This window comes from Lissotriton vulgaris, chromosome 3_1 (assembly GCF_964263255.1).
Source record: "Lissotriton vulgaris chromosome 3_1, aLisVul1.2, whole genome shotgun sequence".
In the NCBI taxonomy this organism is placed as follows: Eukaryota; Metazoa; Chordata; class Amphibia; order Caudata; family Salamandridae; genus Lissotriton; species Lissotriton vulgaris.
The window spans coordinates 882,996,503-883,018,945 of NC_141689.1; positions in this window are offsets into that span (position 1 = coordinate 882,996,503).

Below are 22,443 nucleotides of genomic sequence, written 5' to 3' on the forward strand. Positions count from 1 at the left end.
CGTTCTATTGTACAGCTTGGTCGGACGTTGCAAAATCTGCGTTCAGGCTGTGTACCATGGCGTTTAATCAACACAACGTCATTATTCGGTATCTTTAACCTTACTGATAAACAAATCAGTTTGGCACAAAAAGGAGCAGACTATACGATTCCGAGCATTGAAAAACTTGAGAGATTACCATTGACAATGTCAGAGAGACCTGTCATTGAATGGATAATACACGGAACAATTACAATTCCGATAACAACTTTCCAGTTTAAATACTGCCAAGAGTATATACCTGCGGGCCAGTATAAAAGGTTGGGTAAAGAATACATCAAATCAACCTGGAGTTTTCCTTATAAACACAGATGTTATAGTGAAGGGAAAAAGGAGGTATTCCTTAGTGGTAACAATGTAAAAAATCACTAAGCGGTACACTTCTGTGTCAAGGTATTAATTTGCATGGAACCTGCGAAGGGTCTTCAAATAACCTTTCATGTCACCTGCATGGCATGCCTCCAAAACAGATAGAGACATTTTCTAGACAACTTTCTAACAGCAGTTACGTTTTAATAAGTGACCACAGCTGTTGTGGCATGGTGCCAGGAAAAGCCTATCTCATGACCGTAACTTCCAGGGTTGTTTGCTGTATGCAAGTATTGTATCCACACAGCAATACAGATATGGGGGCTGTGTTATGGCCTTCCTTGAATATCTCTTCTATTCGAATTGATACTTTAAGCAGAATGAAGTCTATTCTTTTACAGACAACTGTGCCTTTAACGTCATCCAAAGAAACGTATGATCTGCAAGTGGCAAGGACATCGGCAGAGATACATTCCCTTTTATCGACAAATTGCCCCATGCATTTCGTAGAAATATTAAGCTAAATCTTAAACATGTCAGATACCAGTGGCATCACACATGCATTTAAGACACTTTTTTCGGGACTGTTAGCACCCTTTGAAACAGTTCTGGGCATCTTCCCGAATTTTGTCCATTCTGTCTTTGGTGCCTACCCTTAATCTTGGGACTCGTGGCAGGAATTTTATTTTTGTTCCTTCTGGTCCGATATGGCAAGCCAATACACAGACAAGACTCCAGCATTGATGGAAGAAACGATCCTAGCAATAAGATACCGAGACCGAATCACTAAGGTCCTTGGATTGGCCCAGCTAAGAGATCTGAGTACAACCTGGTTTCTTTCATTCAGACTGATCTGGCAGGATTGCATCTTACCTGTGCTTCGATGTCTGCTATGCGGAGAAGAATGCGTGTTGGACGTCTGTCCTACACTACCATCAGCAGTACTAATGGATATCGATACTTTGCTAGGTCCTGTAACGACTCATGCATCGTGTTATCCCCAGCGGCTACCTATTCTGATGACGGCATTCGTTGAGACTTCACCACTACGAGTAGGTGGCGGTGAGGTACAAGAGGAAAGCAGCACCAAACAGGTACAACCTTCTGTGAGCATTGCTGATCCTAACATCGATGATAGCAATCACGCAGAGAACTGCATAGTTGCAGGATTTTCGAACTTGGTCGAACTTTCACCTGATGTGGTAGACCAATTGTTTCTGAGTCTGTCTGAAATGATGTTCTCCCCTGAGCAACGAGAATGAAAATTTTTAACAAGCACACAGCGTTCCCTGAACTCTGAATTCGGCCTTCAGTTTTGATAAACAAAGCTACCGAAAATACGTGGAACTATTTTTTTCCCCTGAAAGCGAAATTATTTGTTGTCCATTTTCCAAAATATTTACTTTTTTTGGCACATGGTACTCTGCTTAAAGTAGAACTATTCTTAGAGAACAGAGGGGCATATTATCAAGGGGGTTTATCTCCGCTTTTTTGGCTTTAAAAGCCAAGAAAGCGGAGATAAAATTATCTCCCTATTACCAAGCTGTCGCTAACACCAGTTAGTGACAGCTAAAAGGAGATAGCGACAATCTTGGGCCCCGCTTTGCATGTCAGTGATATTTATCACTAATGACATGCAAAGTGGGCGTGCCAAGATGTTAGAGACTGGAAACAGTCCCTAACATCGCTATCTCCTATTACCAACTTTTGGAGATATTCGCGCTAAGCGCGAATATCTCCAAAAGCTAACACCTGCCCTGAGCAGTTCTTAGCCATGTTATCCAATGGGAGGTGGATAACATGGCTAAGAGCATTTGCTCGATAATGCATGAATATCGCTGACTTTTCAGCGATATTCACGCATTGCGGCCGTTTTTTATCGCATTTGCGATAAACCTTGCTAATAGCAAGGTTTATCTGCGATAAAAATCGCCGATGTGCGGCGATAATTTTTGTCTCTAAACAAGTTAGAGACAAAAATTATCGCTAGTTGTTGGTAATATGCCCCTGAGCTTCTATTTTTTAGATACTAGAGACAATATTTAACCTCAGCCTCTAGCACATGTACAGCATTTTGTATAAATATGTGATGGAATGGTCTCGACCTTCTTTTCTGTATTCAGAGCCATTTCATGTGTAATTTTCGCAATTCATTCAGCTGATATATATATGCATTTAACTGAATGATGACACTGCTTGAAAAGCGTACAGTACCAACACTCATTTTCGTGTATTTACCATATACCATTTCAAATGCGAAATATGTATTTTGGGGTGGGTTGGAAAACACACATGCATCGTTATATGTTTACTATTGCTTTGTTTTTTAGTAATTATGGACATTTATCTGTGGAGTGGGTGTTGTGTTTCTATCTAGGACCCTAATTTGATATTCCTGATTCATGCCCTTATTTGGTTATAATCAATAATATCCTTATAAAGGCACAAGAATCATATCCATATTCAGTAATAGCTCATGCAGTCCAAAGCACAGCACGGCTACTCCCATCGACTCCTAGAAAGCACAACGCGTTCTTTAAACAAACCAAGCCTCCAGCAGCCCGGGAAATCCCCCCCTGCTTTTGTTTTGATTTAAACAAGAACTCATGGAATCCAGAAAGAACTGTTAGTTCTTAGTGACGTCTTATGTCCAACCTTACGTCAAACTCGGCACCTTTCAGGTATAAATATGCCAACAGTTGCCTTAAGCAAACACACAGTGGTTTGGAGCAGAGCGGCTATCTACTTGCCCGAGAGCCCAGCTGATGCGAGAGCCCACGGAAGCTGCCCCTCCCATTTTGACGCACTGAGAGAGACGCTGTCTTTTTCTCCAGCTGAGAAAATCCAGCTCCGGTGTTTCCAGCCACCCTTGCGGGTTGCTGGGGGATCGAGTCCTGAAGAAAGAGATACCAGACCTCCCACATTCTATTACCAAGGTACGGAGCTGACTAAACCCTTAAGAGAATTCTTGATGCAGATCCTTAGCAAAACAATCTTAACCAACTTAACTTAAACTGCTACTTACTTACTCCTTCCCAAGTGTTAGGCTTAGGTCAGGTGCACCGGGGTAGGCGTAGTTAGAAGCACCAGTTGAGTACGTTAGTCAATGTTTTTATGTATGTATATATTTTATCCATTTTAAAGTACCATATGGCTAAGAAACCATATCAATGCTTTTACAGTATTATTTCATAATACTACTTTTACTGTACGCACTTTACTTTATGATACGTATTGCAATTGTGGCAATTCATTTCTCTTGCGTGAGAAAGAAGACTGCTCAATAAATATCACCTTTTATTGAAAACGCCCGTCTCTCTATTTCTCTGCACTCTGGTGAAACTAAGTATGCACGGTTGACTGAGTGAAATAGCTGCCTATTGTTATCACACGACTCTAGAGATACACTCTTTATTCTGAGGGAGCAAAGTTGTCATGTTTTTGCGGTTGTCAGAAACTGAATCCCTTCTTGTCTAATCAGGGAAGTTCACTCCTCCCTGTTCATTCAAGAAAGTTTCTAGTGACCTCTGAGCTAGCTGGCAAACCTAAATTAAGTTTAACCTAGTCAGTAGAGAACTAGATGACCTCAGTCCTACGTCTACACTGCAGTTTATGTTATTCCAATGCGCAGAGCCTATTGGGAAAATAGGAACTACACTACAAGTGGGCCCGGCCCACCTGCTCTGCAAGATACCTGCCACCGGGTGCACAGAGGTGACGCAGTGGAGTGGACCCTTATCTGCCATAGAGGTCAGCGACAGGCCCGAGGTGTGCGGTAGCCCAGCCTAAGGTGACTGGCCCCACGGATGCGGAGGCTGCCGCAGCTTGCATTGCTGAAAAGCGTCTGTGTAGATCCTCCTTTGGGTGACCGGAACGGGCCTCCACCCGAATCTCCTGTTGGCTGCGGACCAAGAGTGTGCTCATCGTTGCTGCGGAAGCAGGCTGACACTGGCGGCGTGCTGCGGTGAGTGGGGCGCGGTCTGCTGAGGCCTGCGGCTGCAGAGGCGTGTGCGGGCCCGGCCACTAGGCTGCTCCTCATGGGCTGCCGGTTGGACACAGTGTCCTGGGAGCTGGGACCTACCTGTCCCGTGTCATTGCTGCACTTGGGTCGCGAGGAGGCCCGTCGCCCCGTGGGGTTCCTCCCTTATACCATCTGCAGTCACTGAACCTCAAGTGCACAGTGAGGCGCAGGATCCATTGTAAACCATCTCTTGAAGCCCAGACTAGCTATTGAAGGGATGTTGGCGCTGTGGGGGAGTCCTTCATATACACCATTAAGCCCAGGCTGCCTGTGACTACTGCACATGGAAGTGACTAGGCCCTGCTAAAGTGGAGTGCTGATCTTGCATGTGACACATTGGGACTGAGTACAGCTGTGTTATCCCCGTGCACTCAACTTTCTCTGATATGATGCTCTACTGAGATAATAAATGTTCACGTTGGCGCCACATCCGACGCACGCAGTCAAACCGTGCCTTATCAACAGTGGACGTAGAGTGGGAAGGGACACTTCTCACAAGGATGTGCGCACAAATATAGTTGAACCCTGACGGTTTTTTAACAGTTCATACTCATTTTTCTCCAAAGGTAACGAATCTTATTCCAATGATTTCATTAACATTTTATTCCAACAATCATAGCTTTCATAATGATAATCTTATGATGCTTTAATCATATGTTCCAATCCTTCAAAATACCCAATGCATTTCGGGTCAATGATAGAGACCCTTCGTCAGGGGTCTGTAAGAGAGTGATACAGGACCAAATTAGATACTCTCTAAGCAATACAGGCACATAGTTATAATTGGTCAACACGTGTATAGGCTAGAATCCCAATGTGACAAAGACCACCATGGTCAAGTGTTTAAAGATAAACTCTCGAGGCAAAAGTAAAACTGTATACATATGCCCCCACGGTTACCAAAAAACGACATCCCAAACAGTGACCACATTCTGTTCACCCGAATGTGAAACGCGATAGAAACGGATCATATTAACGTGCCTACAGGATATAAGAAATAAATTGTGAAAGGCTTAAGCGATAAAATAAAAGAAAATGACAGCCCAACGACTTACATCCGGACAGGACAACACTCTTCTCCGTATAAGTGTTCAGAGTGTCTGAAAACAGTTAACGGAATTAAACCAATCAGCAACGTAGCTTTCGCGTGTGACGCGTGTCACGTGATTAGAGAGCAACGGCTTAACGGAAATGTGAACGGAGGAGCGGATGATTGATAGAATAAAGTTACAGAGTACATAGAGTGAAAGAAAAGTGAATAATACCAAGATACCCATCAATAATAGAACGCACAAAAGTTAAATAAAGCAATGTAACTTGCGTAAAATGGGGAAACGTAATAGCCCAAAATTAAACGGACCCAAAATGCACCTGTCAAATAATAGTGCAATAATAGAAATACACACGACTGGGATCTTAAACGCTAAGTTCAAGTATAAATCTAAAGATACATTTCTGAAATAGCCCCTCGCTAATAGCACAAACTAACAAACAAAATGAAACATCATGCTAAACAAAAACCGGTAGCATTCCAGGACTCATTGGCAATGGCTTTTATCATAAGGACACTAGGCACTGTTGAATCCTCATTTCTACTATTTGTAAGGGAGGCCAGCCCTGCTGTTTTCTTCTGTATTTCTGTGTGCTTCACTCTTTTTTAGTTGCAGTTTATTTCTCCTCACTGTGTGACTGAAACTGTTTTACATTCTTGAAGTTTTTGCTTTTTGTATGCAATTTATGCAGTTCTTTACATAACCTTCTTTTCATGTACATGGGGAGATTAAGAAATCTTAAACTTTCAGGGCCTCACTTAGGAGGTTTTACCATAGGGCAGCGCAGCAGGTTTTCCTGCTGCCCTTGCCTATGACAAAAGAAAAGGGCAGCACATTCCTGTACTTTTCCCCATCTCTGGCGCACAATGGGCTGCTGTGCACCATGGTGCAAGGGTGCCTGCATTGCAGGGATGATTATTTTTGTATTGTAAAGGGAAACCTTTCCGTTAAAAAATAATCACAGGAGGCTTTTTTCTCTTTCTATGTGTGTTGCAGAATGCAGCACATATAGAAAAAGGAAAAATGAGGAGAAATAAAGATATTTCTCCTTGTGTGCCTCCCTTACACCTCTCCTGGGGAGGCGTAAGCTTTTGGCACAGCCTCAGATTTACAATTTCTCGTAAATCTGGGGCAGTGTCAAAAGGCCATGGATGTTGATGGGAACGCCCCCAGCAACACCCATTGCACGCCCCTTTAATGTGGAACATTGCGTCAAAGGGACTAATATTTATCAGGCAGCATTAAGTTAAAAAAAAGTGGCTTAGTGCTGCCTGATGAATAGAACGCAGGCTTCTGCGCCATGAAACGTCTCAACAAGTGATGTTCTAGAGGCGCAAGGAGTCTCATAAATGAGGCCCTCAGTTTGTTGCAAACACATTGCACACTCGGACTCGGAATCCATTCATAACGACATGCAGATACCTCTCTCATAAATCTGACCCTTCACAAAACACCATTCCAAAATTTCAGCTTTCAAGCAAGATATCTATAGGATCCTCTAAACAACCAAAAAAGGACCCTCCGCCCCCAGTGCACTCCTCGTCAGCTTCCATGGATATGATTCTTGAGGAAATTTGTGCATTAAAACCCCTCATGGAGGAAACTAATAAAACTCTGCAGCATCTGGATGACAAATGGTCTTCTTTGGAATCACGTGTGCTTGTTGTGGAACAAAAAATGGAATCTCTTCAAACTACTTGCTCTCGCATCTCTTTTCTGGAATCTGAAATATCTCTTCTTAAAAAGCACACCGAGGACTTGGAGAATCGAAACCACAGGAATAACCTCTGCATTTACTGATTTTTTCAAAATATGTAGGGTTCTAATCCGACAGTTTACTTTCAGACTTTTTTGCCCAAAGTTCAAGACATGTCTACCACTGCTCCACTTAACATACAACGTGGTCATAGACTTGGTCCCAGGGTATCAACAAAACCATCTGGTGTCATCCTTTTTTTCCTACAATTTACTGACTTACTATAAGTCTTGTCAGCCATCAAATCCCCAAAACAAATTTATTGGGAGGGGCATCAACTGTTTTTCTCTCAGGATGTCGCTAAAGCCACTGTGGCCCCTCAAAAGAAAATCCTGGATCTTCGTCCTCTGCTAAGAACTATAAATGCCAGATATGGTCGAATCCACCCTCGACCTCTGACCCTGACTTCAAGTTAGGTCGCCCTCACGCCGCTGCCGCCTGCTCTCCCTGGTCTCCTGCTGCCTCCTTCCGCTTGTATTTTTCCCGCCGCTGCTCCCTGCGGCCCCGCCCCCGGACCACCCTGTCTCCCCATTCGCCGCCCAGCTCCCGCCACCCAGCTGCTCCTCCCTCCCGTCAGCACTTTTAAGGAAGGCCCGCAGCAGCGCAGGGAGGGACCTCTGACCCTGACTTCAGGTTAGGTCACCCCCACGCAGCTGCCGCCTGCTCTCCCTGGTCTCCTGCTGCCTCCAGCTGCGCGTATTTTTCCCGCCGCTGCTCCCTGCGGCCCGGCCACCCGGACTCGCCTGTCTCTCCATTCGCCTCCCCGCTCCCGCCACCCAGCTGCTCCTCACTCACGTCTTGTAAAATTCACAAGAGTGTAACCCATATACCAATTCAGGACTGGGTAGGTAAGGTGCAACAAAGAAACAGTGTCCTGAGAGGTAAGGATCTGTAGACAATTAAAACATGCATGCACATAGCATTACTTGTAAAGAAAGAAGGAGAATATTAGTTGGTATGAAAAAACATAGTTAATCATCTTTATATTGTAACATTAGTATCATGGTCGGATGTTATAAAGTTTGTACGTCATTTATGCGATCAAGTGCCCATGTGACCTTATCTACATTGGGCAAACAACACAAATGATTAAACAACGCATCATTCAGCATAAGAGCCGTATTAACTGCAAAACATTGACAGCTCCTTTGTTATCACACTACCTGCAACATGGCCACCTGGACACTGACATTCTTTGGCAAGTGGTAGAAAAACCCACACTACCCACCCGAGGAGGTGACATTAAAATTCTCCCAAACAAGGCGGAATGCAAATGGATGACCATTTGCGACTCGATCAATAAAGGATTGAATACCATCGACGAATGGAACGGCACTGTTACCACCTGACTCAGCTAATGTACAGCAACTAATCCGTACCTAGACTTTATTCATCAGCTTGTTACCCTCATAACTATTGATCAGTCCAATAAACTATCTGATCCGATAGTCCTAGTCCGACTCCCCTCTTAACCACCAAACCAGTACACCTTTACACATCAAGTGTGCTCATGCTCCAACATTGACTTTCGCAATACGTTTACAAACACCCTTCCAATCTATAACCTGTTCTCATGTGGTTCCAACCACTTCAAATATCCGCTAAGCATAGGCTACTGTATCATTTATTTAACTACTAACAGCAGTAAGCCCTAGTTATAACATGAAAGATAATGTGATGTATAACATTGTTATTTCTCTTTCCGTTGGCAAAGGTTGTAATTGCATTTTGTCGTTTTAAACTAACCACAGGTTGTTCCCTTATGGACAAATGTTGCTATATGTTTTAATTCGCCAAATTCTTCACTGTTTCATTGTTAACTCGCTTCAAAACAATTCCGCCCCTCTGTTGCTAGCACACGTCACGACTGCAACGCCCCTCCCTTCCTGACGTGCCACTGGTGTTACTCCCTTCGTGTCAAACACGCACCCGCTGACACGCATTGACACGCCCATTCTCCGCCCCCTGCCCCTGCTCTAACTTCGCCCAACGCGGAATTTATACTCTCACCACTCGTTTCTATCGGCCTCCAGACGTTTGCTTCCACTGAAGCCGCCGGACAACCCGATTCAGTCAGGTAAATGCCCCAACTAGTCGAGGTTAATCACCTCTAACCCTCATGCTCCCGAATAACTAGCTACTAACACGGACGCTCCCTCTCTCCCCCCTTTTTCCCTCAGCGTTCGTGCTTTAACACGGCTTAACCAAGATAGCCGAGCAAGGCACAGACCAGAAAAGGTACGTGTAGCTCTGATTCTCAAACGCTCGAATTACTGCCTAATGAGTCAGCGCTTTACTGTTTTTATTTTTGATATCAGAACGCTGGTACTTTACAAACATAGCTCACCAGCTCGAATCAGTTCTTCTAACACCATGCTCCTCTAAAACAATGCTCCCCTCAATCTTCCCTGTCTCCCCAGTGCCCATCTGCAGTCCTCAAACAAACCATCACTTGGTCTTCATAAGTTGCTACAGACTGCACTTCCCCTTCGTGGACAATTGCTAGATAGATGATTCATGCTATCCGGAACCTATTACAGGTACTTCACTCCCCCTGACATGCCCCTCCTTCCTCTACTCCTGTAACTTCACCCTTAACCTCCTTCCTTTCCTTACAGCACGCCCCAACTCAGACAACCTAGTCCTGATGACGATCCGAATTTACTAAGATCGAAACGCCGTCGACCTAACAGCCTGAATAACAGGCGCACTCCTCCTTTGTGGCTCTACATCTAATTGAAAGAAATTTTACCTAATGTGATATCACGTTGCCACATGCCCTTTTGAGCCACTCACTGTAAATTATCTGCACCTTATTCACAGTGCGCCGTCCACGCTGTGCACCCTCACTTGCGTCGCCACTTGCACTTTGTACACTTTTATGCACCAAGTTTTATATGGTTGTCACCAATTGAATTTATGCAGTGCTGTCTTTAACTGTATAACATCCGACCATGAAACTAATGTTACAATATAAAGATGATTAACTATCTTTTGTCATACCAACGAATATTCTCCTTCTTTCTTTACAAGTAATGCTATGTGCATGCATGTTTTAATTGTCTACAGATCCTTACCTCTCAGGACACTGTTTCTTTGTTGCACCTTACCTACCCAGTCCTGAATTGGTATATGGGTTACATTACTGTGAATTTTACAAGATTGTGAGTAGCTGCCGGGCTGCGAGAGTTTGTACCTGTTGGGTACTCACATCTGAGACCATATTTACTAAGGTCTTGCCGTGGTGTCAATACATAGGACACATACGATGTCGAAGGAGTCCCTCTCTTACACAGAGGAATACATTAATTCTCTTATGGTCGGACCTTCTCTTCTTTCAGGTCCCCCTCCTTCCCTTTCCTCTTCCACCCCGCCCAACAATTCGAAAACACTTCTTGAGAAACTAGAAAAACTTAAAAAGAAACAAATTAGAACAGATCTTCATGCCCGGATGCTCACAGACTACCTTAGATCAGGCGTCATTCCTGTGGGACTACAAATACGCAACACCCCTGCCATCTTCACAACAGATCCTCTGTTCCGGACCAAATTTAGCCATCTGGCTATAACCTGTTCTAGACATTGGATGGTCCTGGGCATAGATACATCCATCGAACATAGTCGCCTGGAACATCTGGAAATAGCAGAACTCGAAAAACAAATTCTAGCAGATACTTCTTTTTCTGACGTCAAAGGCCTTCTAGAAAAAATAAATACCACAATCTGCACCTTTAACACCTTCAAACTCAACAAAAAGACAAACAAAACCAAAAAGACATTAAAAACTATAAAGTGGAAAACACCTACCCATACCTAGACGAGGCATTCTACAATACCCCATACATTCCCCCAAGAACACGCAATTGGGGACGCTTTAGAAACAACCAGCGGATAACATTCTCAGACTCATCTAACACCTCAGTCGAAGATTCAGACTCGGATAACCGTCCAGGTACCTTAACCGCCAACAACAGACCTCCACCCTTGCTCCCGGCTAGCTTTTTAGGGAGGGGCCACGGACAACCACCTCCTCAAAATCGCCCCGCCAGAAACCGCCAAAACCAACCGCAACTCCCAGGAGAACGACAAACTCGCAATCGGTTCTACCAATGGGGACACCAACAATAAATGACACTGATCCAGCAAGAGCCATGGACTTACAAATACCAATATTCAACCTTTCAGACTACGTCTTCAACAATGATGAGATCAACCTCCTATCTCGAAGTCTTACATTTGTACCAACGGAACGTACGGATTTCCTCGACCTCCAATCCAGTCTTCTGAAATTTTTCAGAAGGATAAGACTCAGACAATTTTTTGCAGATAAAACTGATTTGACACCATTTAATCTATCACCTTTCCACCCACCCTCCACCTTCAACCCTCCATCATACACCATGCCACCGGAAATTCTGGCAATTGAACGACTGGTACTCAAAGATGTAATGGATCTCAAAAATCAATCACAATTTATCCCTTACAATCTCCCGCTGGCAGAAAAGCAAGCCCTGAAAACGTTGAAAGACAACAGTGACATTACAATAAAACCAGCGGACAAGGGCGTGGGAATAGTAATTATGAACACAACCAAATACGACCTGGAAATCAAAAGACAACTTGCTAATCAGGAACACTATCGACCCCTCCCCAAAGACCCCTTGGAGGATATCCGTACGAAAATACTATCCGTCACCACTGAAGACAAAGACATCATCACAAACAAGGAATTTGAATTCCTAAACAGTGTCAGTCCCCGCACTCCAGTACTGTACGTCTTGCCCAAGATTCACAAAGACAGTCTTAATCCACCGGGCACACCTATTGTTTCTGGCTGTGGGTCCATCCTAGAACCATTGGGAAAATACATAGACTCTGTAATAAAACCATTTGTCCCTGAAACCGACACCTACATTCGTGATACGATGGACCTGATCAATACAATTGAGGATTTACCATTTGATCCCAACACGCAAATCATGGCAGGTCTTGACATCGAATCACTTTATACAAATATACCCCATGATGAAGGTCTGCAAGTCATCCACACCCTCCTTCTTTCGAGACCTCAACCTGCACGGATTCCCACAGATTTCATCATGAATGTCCTCCGGATAGCACTTAAAAACAATTATTTCCTTTACCGAGACACCTACTATCTACAAGTGAAAGGCGTTTCAATGGGAGCTTGCTTTGCCCCGAATTTTGCAATTTTATTTGTGCACCACCTAGAAAAGTCTTTGATCCTAACACCAATCAATCCATTGTTTCAAAACATCAACCTTTGGTGCAGGTATATAGACGACGTGCTATTACTGTGGACTGGTACTGCTGAAACACTGCACCCCTTCATTCACTGGCTTAACCACTCACAAGAACATCTGAAATTCACAAGTGACTGCAAACAAAATGACCTACCTTTTTTGGATGTGACCATCAATGCAGAAGACGGGCTTCTGGGCACAACCCTATACCGCAAACCAACCGAGAAAAACACCTTGCTGCTATATTCTAGCTACCATCCTCGAGGACTACGTGATGGACTACTGTATGACCAATTCCTCCGGATCCGCCGGAATTTTAAATGGAAAAAAGACTACTTCAGGGAGGCTGACATCCTCAACAAAAAACTAATACACCGTGGATACCCTAAACGATTGGTCACCAAAGCAAAGAAAAGAGCGTGGTACTGCCACAGAGAAAACCTCCTCACCATTCAACCTAAGAAATCGATGTCCAGGATCCCTTTCGTTTCAAAATGCAGTCCTCACAGCAACAAAATCAGTAAAATCATCAGAAAACATTGGCTCTTACTATGCTCACACAAGCGATTCAAAGAAGACCCTCTATTCTCCTACCAACGCGGCAACAATTTGGCTAATCATCTGGTACATGCCATCACTTGGCCACAAACCAACTGTGAAAGAAACACCATCACAGCAGCCTGGGGCCTTGATCCAATTGTGGGACACTACAGATGCCAAAATTGCAGTGTGTGTAGCTTGACCACAAATACTAACGAATTTACAGCCAACGGTCGCTCACATAAACTGATGAAACACACAAATTGCAGATCTCAAAACGTCATTTATGCGATCAAGTGCCCATGCGACCTCTTCTACATTGGGCAAACAACACAAATGATTAAACAACGCATCATTCAGCATAAGAGCCGTATTAACTGCAAAACATTGACAGCTCATTTGGTATCACACTACCTGCAACATGGCCACCTGGACACTGACATTCTTTGGCAAGTGGTAGAAAAACCCACACTGCCCACCCGAGGAGGTGTCATTAAAATTCTCCTAAACAAGGCGGAATGCAAATGGATGACCATTTGCGACTCGATCAATAAAGGATTGAATACCATCGACGAATGGAACGGCACTGTTACCACCTGACTCAGCTAATGCACAGCAACTAATCCGTACCTAGACTTTATTCATCAGCTTGTTACCCTCATAACTATTGATCAGTCCGATAGACTATCTGATCCAATAGTCCTAGTCCGACTCCCCTTTTAACCACCATAGCAGTACACCTTTACACATCAAGTGTGCTCATGCTCCAACATTGCCTTTCGCAATACGTTTACAGACACCCTTCCAATGTATAACCTGTTCTCATGCGGTTCCAACCACTTCAAATATCCGCTAAGCATAGGCTACTGTATCATTTATTTAACTACTAACAGCAGTAAGCCCTAGTTATAACATGAAAGATAATGTGATGTATAACATTGTTATTTCTCTTCCCGTTGGCAAAGGTTGTAATTGCATTTTGTCGTTTTAAACTAACCACAGGTTGTTCCCTTATGGACAAATGTTGCTACATGTTTTAATGCGCCGAATTTGTCACTGTTTCATTGTTAACTCGCTTCAAAACAATTAAGCCCCTCTGTTGCTAGCACACGTCACGACGGCAACGCCCCTCCCTTCCTGACGTGCCACTGGTGTTACTCCCTTTGTGTCAAACACGTACCCGCTGACGTGCATTGACATGCCCATTCTCCACCCCCTGCCCCTGCTTTAACTCCGCCCAACGCGGAAGTTATACTCTCACCACTCGTTTCTATCGGCCTCCAGACGTTTGCGTCCACTGAAGCCGCCGGACATGCAGATTCAGTCAGGTAAATGCCCCAACTAGCCGAGGTTAATCACCTCTAACCCTCATGCTCCCGTATAACTAGCTACTAACACGGACGCTCCCTCTCTCCCCTCTTTTTCCCTCAGCGTTCGTGCTTTAACACGGCTTAACCAAGATAGCCGAGCAAGGCACAGACCAGAAAAGGTACGTGTAGCTCTGATTCTCAAACGCTCGAATTACTGCCTAATGAATCAGCGCTTTACTGTTTTTGATTTTTGATATCAGAACGCTGGTACTTTACAAACATAGCTCGCCAGCTCGAATCAATTCTTCTAACACCATGCTCCTCTAAAACAATGCTCCCCTCACTCTTCCCTGTCTCCCCAGTGCCCATCTGCAGTCCTCAAACGAACCCTCACTTGGTCTGCATAAGCTGCTACAGGCTGCTCTTCCCCTTCGTGGACAATTGCTAGATAGATGATTCATGCTATCCGGAACCTATTACAGGTACTTCACTCCCCCTGACATGCCCCTCCTTCCTCCACTCCTGTAACTTCACCCTTAACCTCCTTCGTTTCCTTACAGCACGCCCCAACTCAGACAACCTAGTCCTGATGACGATCCGAATTTACAAGGATCGAAACGCCATCGACCTAACAGCCTGAATAACAGGCGCACTCCTCCTTTGTGGCTCTACATCTAAGACGATTAACTATCTTTTGTCATACCAACGAATATTCTCCTTCTTTCTTTACAAGTAATGCTATGTGCATGCATGTTTTAATTGTCTACAGATCCTTACCTCTCAGGACACTGTTTCTTTGTTGCATCTCCCTCACGTCAGCGCTTTTAAGGAATGCCACGCAGAAGCGCAGGGAGCGATCTCTGACCCTGACTTCAGGTTAGGTCGCCCCCACGCCGCTGCCGCCTGCTCTCCCTGGTCCCCTGCTGCCTCCTGCCGCTCGTATTTTTTCCCGCCGCTGCTCCCTGCAGCCCCAAATGGATGAAATCTATAAAATATATGGCTTGCTCTCAGGAAGGTTCTGTTTGGAGGATCAAATTCTAGAAAACAAAATAGTTAGGAACCACAGAAGAAAGTCTCCAAGAGCACCAGACTCTGAAGACTAATGTTTTTGTCCTAAACAGCTGAGCCACCTGTGAAACCACCTAACTCACCCTTCTTTGAGTAGAAATGGTCATACACCTAGGTTTAGGCACACTCATGGGCACACAGTAACTCAATATGACAAGACTTAGGAGGTTATTTGCATTATTTCCTTGATATTCAGCATGATGTTTGTAAAATGCTCATGACCGAGGACCAATTGGCAGCTCCCTATTTTCAGTTTTTACAATATCATCTAATTCTGTTTTATTCTTTAGATTACTCTGTGTAAAGCACATGCATACTGTGATACCCACAGATACCTTTTCTTGAGCAAGGGTCATCCTGCAAACTTAGTATATTAACAGCAAGTGGAAATACTGTGCCTAACCTGTCTGAACAGACTTCAACATCCTCTAATCAGTAAATTGTATTCTCCTCAATCAAGCACTGTGGAGTAACCCAAAAACAACACAGAGCACTCTATAAAAATGACTCAATAATTGTATAACTGGTATCCTCGACATTTAAGATTATTCTTTTAGATTCTGATGTATCTAAAATTCCACAAAGTGGACCTTTTTCCACATGGGTGAGGCTGCCGCCTGTCAGGATAGGATAAGCATATCAAGGATAAGGACTTTGAAAGACATGGACTGTCATCCTAAAAAGAGGCTACTGTCTCTCGCAAGAGGATGGATTATTTACACCAAACACTACAAAAGAACAAGATGGATCAGAATTCACAGAAGCTTTAGAAGAATTGACAGACTCCAAATATCAATATTTCTGTCTGTTGGAAAACGATGCAGTATCGGTGAGACCTGCAAAAATAACATGACTACATTTGTCCTTCACTGGGAACCAAACACCCAATTGTAGCACCTGACTCTCAGAGGGTAGCGTTGCAGAGCAGTCTGAGGCATACTCAAGGGAGATGGTGTGGGCTAGTAATTGCTATTACAGGTGCGCAGCAATAACACTCAATAATTGATTGTCCAGTTCTTTCATAAAAGTAAGAGTACATTTATTAAACACACACACTACTCAATACTATGCACCAATTTACAAATATACATAAGCTGTTGGAATTACTTTGTGACATTGCCTAACATCTCCACCCCGCCTGCAAGGGGGGTGGGGCTAGTACCACCACTCCCATGTATGCACATCATCTTGCCCCCAAATGCAAGGAGTTGAACATAACCTGGAGCGTGGGCCCTGCGCCCTGGCATCATCCCAGTGGTGACTCACCCCATTACCTCAACGAGCATTTAAAATAGGCACACCTACACTAGTGACACACAACCCTGACTGAACATTTCCTACTGACCATGAAATATACACCTCTACATCTTAAGGGTTACCATTATGGGTTCTTCAGCTAAGCGCAGCAGCAAGAATACATGTTTAAGCATCACTTTAGAATGACAGTACTCATCACCTTTGTGGATCAGTAGAATGCATTGCAATCACAGCCCCTGATGGCATCACAGATAAAATCACAGAATTACGCATATACAGCCAGACACCCTAGCAGGAGTGTCTGAGCAACATAACTCTATTTAGCTTATGGCATCACCTTACACAGGTACTTCATATTACACATGTGACTTGCAGTCCCTCTAAAAAGAAATAATGTTAGTAAATGCAGTTCTGGTGCAATTACACCTCTTCATCTCCAAGGGATGTCCTCCTCCAGACATCCTCAGCTCAGTCCTTCATCCCTTAGTGCACCTCTCCATACACCCCCAGCTGTAGAACAAAAGTTCCAGCCCTGAAAGTGTTAAAATGCTGGCTGAGCCCTGGAGGGGTTATTCTTTTCAAGTCCCCATGAGACTTAGTGAGGGACTCCTCTTCTTCATGCTGGAGAAGGCTACGCTCTCCTGCAGCTCCCCCTGCACCTCGTCACACATGTGGGGGTGACCCCGTTCTCCTGGGGCCACCACAACCAGAGGAACCGCTGTTTGCCTTTGCAAGCTGGTCCAGGCCTGCAAGGCATTATGGGTACTTTTACGTATTAGAGCAGCGGCTCTCCCACTGCTCTGGGGGGAGCTGTGATGTGGGCCTCCGGCTGCGTAGGTGCTGTGTTGGAGGGTCCGGTCCCACCCGAACCACCAGGTGAGTGTTACGCCTCGGGGAGCACACCCCCAGCCGATCTGCACATTTTCGGGGGCCCGGTCCCATCCGGGCCCCTTGCACCTCTCTCGCATTTTGGCGGGAGCCCAGTCCCACTCGGGCTCCCTGCAGTGCCCTCTCGGGGTACTGGTCCCATCTGGGACTCCTGCATGCCTTCATGTTGGAGGGCAGCCTGGGGAGCCCACCTCCGGCTACCCTTGCCGGCTCCCTGCCTGGCAAGCACGCTCACATGCTACCACTGGAGCCGGCACTTCTCTCTTCAGGTCTGCCCGCTCTCTGCGGACTCGGGGACTGCTGCCGGCCCAGCGAGGCTTTGGGGGAGTGTGAAGGCCCTCCCCTCTCCTTCCCGCTGCATAGGGGAGTGCAAAGCAAAACCAAAGAGGATGTTGGAATGGGTGTTGACCAATGCAAGCACTCACCCCGAGTAAACTGATAGGGGTTTCAATCCATCATCATTCTTTAGCTCACTCCGCCACCCCAGTTCAGACATGGCCATATGCAAATCAGTCTGACCCTGTGCCTCATGGGCACATTCCAGCCCGAACTGCCAAGCCATGTCTTCCATGGACCGGAAACAAGCCTCCTGGGACAGGTTTCTGGCTAATCAGCCATTATCAGCCAGGCTAGCTTGAATCCAGTGGCAAAGTTAGCAAGGAACCCACGTCTGGGCATACCCTGCCAACTTAGGGCGAACAAAGTAAAACCAAAGGGGATGATGGACAGGGTGTTGAACAATGCAAGCACTCACCACCAGTCAACTGATCTGGGTTTAATCCATCATCATTCTTTAGCTCACCCTGCCACCCCAGTTTAGACATGGCCATATGCAAATCAGTCTGACCCTGTGCCTCATGGGAACAGTCCAGCCTGAACTGCCAAGCCATGTCTTCCCTGGACCGGAAACAAGCATCTTGGGACCGGTTTCTGGCTAATCAGCCGTCATCAGTCAGGCTAGCTTGAATCCATTGACAAAGTGAGCAAGGGACCCTCGTCTGGGCATACCCTGCCAACTTAGGGCGAACAAAGCAAAACCAACGTTGATGATGGACAGGGTGTTGAACAATGCAAGCATTCACCCACAGTCAACTGATCTGGGTTTAATCCATCATTATTCTTGAGCGCACTCCTTCACCCCAGTTCAGACATGACCATATGCAAATCAGTCTGACCATGTACCTCATGGGAAAAGTCCAGCCCGACCTGCCAAGCAATGTATTCCCTGGGCCGGAAACAAGCATCCTGGGACCGGTTTCTGGCTAATCAGCTGTCAATAGCCTGTCTTAAGGTCACTGTGTTAATCACAAAACATTGTTTTTAACAGTAAAAGAGTTCTTTTTGCCATTTCAGTATATTCTATGTGGCCATATGCTTCTACAATTGTACAAGAGAGGGGTTTGGTGAAGCAACATGGCCAGTTGGATGTGAGCCCTTTAGCTAACGACCAGCCTGCCATAATAATTCTTGTGGGGGGGGGGGGGGGGGGGGAGGCGGGGGCTAGAGGTTGCCAGGCAAGATGGCCACACTTTAGTGTAGCTCTGCCCGGCTGATCGCCAATCCGCCTAAGATCCGCCTAATATGGAAGCATCACCACATCAAAAAAGACTGTCTCGTAAGCTGAAGACCGCCTGCTGCCGCTGGTGTCATTAAGGATCGGCTGAAAGCTCGGTAGCTGCTGAAAATCAAGTTGAACGGAGAGCAGGCCTGATGACTAATATGGCGCCTGATGGCGTAGGACGCTGAGGCCTCCAACAACCGGGTGGGCTGAGGGTTGTGGGCGAAGCAGCCTTTCTGGGGGGTGTCTGTCTATCTGCCTGACCTCGACGGACAGAGTGCTACAGTCAACTGCAGGACCGGGAAGCAGGGAAAACACCCAGCAGCCCTGCGGGCCTGCACTGGCTTGTGCCGCCCCTTAGCGGGGAGAGTATGTTGTGTTTCTATCTAGGACCCTAATTCGATATTCCCGATTCATGCCCTTATGTGGTTATAATCAATAATATCCTTATAAAGGCACAAGAATCATATCCATATTCAGTAATAGCTCATGCAGTCCAAAGCACAGCACGGCTACTCCCATCGACTCCTAGAAAGCACAACGCATTCTTTAAACAAACCAAGCCTCCAGCAGCCCGGGAAATCCCCCCTTGCTTTTGTTTTGATTTGAACAAGAACTCCTAGAGTCCAGAAAGAACTGTTAGTTCTTAGTGACGTCTTATGTCCAACCTTACGTCAAACTCTGCACCTTTCAGGTATAAATATACCAATAGTTGCCTTAAGCAAACACACAGTGGTTTGGAGCAGAGCGGCTATCTACTTGCCCGAGAGCCCAGCTGATGCGAGAGCCCACGGAAGCCGCCCCTCCCGTTTTGACGCACTGAGAGAGACACTGTTTTTTTCTCCAGCCAAGAAAATGGGGGATCGAGCCCTGAAGAAAGAGATACCACATTCTATTACCAAGGTACGGAGCTGACTAAACCCTTAAGAGAATTCTTGATGCAGATCCTTGGCAAAACAATCTTAACCAACTTAACTTAAACTGCTACTTACTTACTCCTTCCCAAGTGTTAAGCTTAGGTCAGGTACACCGGGGCAGGCGTAGTTAGAAGCACCAGTTGAGTAGGTTAGTCAATGTTTTTATGTATGTATATATTTTATCCATTTTAAACTACCATATGGCTAAGTGTTGTATTTGCTTGTGCCTACTGTGTTCCTTCTCTGGAACACTCTTGTTGTCATGGTGCTTATGTTGTTCAGGTTCTGTTAATTGCCAGTTGGAGTTTCCCTGTGCCAATGTTTGGTGCGGTGGCTCATTGCTCTTCAAATAAACTTCAACCAACTCTACCGAAGTTTCATGTGATTTTTTTGACACCCACAACATCATTTTGGCAACGAGGACTTGGGGTCAATATAAAACGAGCCACCTTCCAAAAAGGTTAAATATGGGAAGGTAGATTTCTTTCCTTAGGCCAAACAGCAACAATATAATCTTTGACTTTCAATAAAGTTATGTCAGAATTCATGGCATCCATCCACTCATTTTCAGAACAACCAACATTATCTACAGCATCTAAAGTAGCAATAAAACAATCCTCTCTATCCTCATCCAAATCTGTACCTTCATTTTCTTGTAAAGGTAGTCTAGAGAGCATGTCAGCTGTACAATTATCCTTGCCGGGTATGTGTTTTGCAACAAACTGATATTGCAACAATTTTCTCGTAAGACGAGCTATACGTGGTGTGGCATACTTAACACGATCACTAGACAAAATATAAGCCAACGGCTTATGGTCTGACTGAATTACAAACTTCCTTCCCCAAATATAAATGTTGTAAATCATGATGAGTTGCAGATGTGTGTTAAGAGTGCCCAAGACAAAATGGCCAATAGATATAATGACAAGAAATCCACTAAAACTGTTAATATTTCTCCTGGTGATATGGTGCGCGTGAATAATTATAGGACGGTTAAGAAAGGTTGTGACTCATTTGGTGAACCTGTTTGTGTTGAGAAGGTATGTGGGAATGCTATCATGGTGGAAGGTGGTCATTGGTGGAATCTTTGCAAAGTCATCAAGGTGGATGTAGGTAACAGTGGAGCATGTTCCAAACGTGGCTCCCAACCTGAGTTTTCTGATCAAGTGGATAAAGCTTTACCACCTGCACTGAAATGTGTCCCATGAGTAGTGGTTCTGTCAGGAAGTCTTCATGTGTGACCCGTCTTCCATGGAAACTTCGTTAGACTTTTGGTTTCTCATTTTTGTTTGGTTTTCTTTTCTTTTCTTCCTTTTCTTGTTTTTTTGGGTTTTTTTCTGTTTTTTTTTGTTGTATTAACTTACTTTTCTTTGGAAATAAAGAGATAATGTTGTATTTGCTTGTGCCTAGTGTGTTCCTTCTCTGGAACACTATTGTTGTCATGGTGCTTATGTTGTTCAGGTTCTGTTAATTGCCAGTTGGAGTTTCCCTGTGCCAATGTTTGGTGCGGTGGCTCGTTGCTCTTAGAATAAACTTCAACCAACTCTACAGAAGTTTCACGTGATTTATTTGACACCCACAACAATAAGAAACCATATCAATGCTTTTACAGTATTATTTCATAATACTTCTTTTACTGTACGCACTTTACTTTATGATAAGTATTGCAATTGTGGCAATTCATTTCTCTTGCATGAGAAAGAAGACTGCTCAATAAATAACACCTTTTATTGAAAACGCCCGTCTCTCTAATTCTCTGCACTCTGGTGAAACTAAGTATGCACGGTTGACTGAGTGAAATAGCTGCCTATTGTTTTCACACGACTCTAGAGATACACTCTTTATTCTGAGGGAGTAAAGTTGTCATGTTTTTGCGGTTGTCAGAAACTGAATCCCTTCTTGTCTAATCAGGGAAGTTCACTCCTCCCTGTTCATTCAAGAAAGTTTCTAGTGACCTTTGAGCTAGCTGGCAAACCTAAATTAAGTTTAACATAGTCAGTAGAGACCTAGATGACCTCAGTCCTACGTCTACAATGATGTTTATGTTATTCCAATGCGCAGAGCCTATTGGGAAAATAGGAACTACACTACATGGCGCACAACGTTTGGTAAGGCGATAATCTAACGCAAGACACTAGAGTAACTCAGTCGTTCTTTTTCACACAGAACCCTTTTTCCGTAAAAACTCCAAAAGAATTCTGGAGTGGGTGAAAGGTTAGTATCCGCCGGAACTTAGTTGGATGAGAATCCTATGTATTCGTTTTTGGTTTAGTCAACGTTGAAGGATACAGTGTTCCAAAATATTGTGCACCTAATCTTTGTTTCCTTGAAACTCGATCTGCAACAAAATACTTTCAGTCAATAAAAATGTCCAAAAGTGACGACGAAAGGTAAAGAGCTAGAATAGCAGCTCAACTAATAGAGGAAGACACAAGTCTCCAAGAAAATGACCCGAATGCTATAC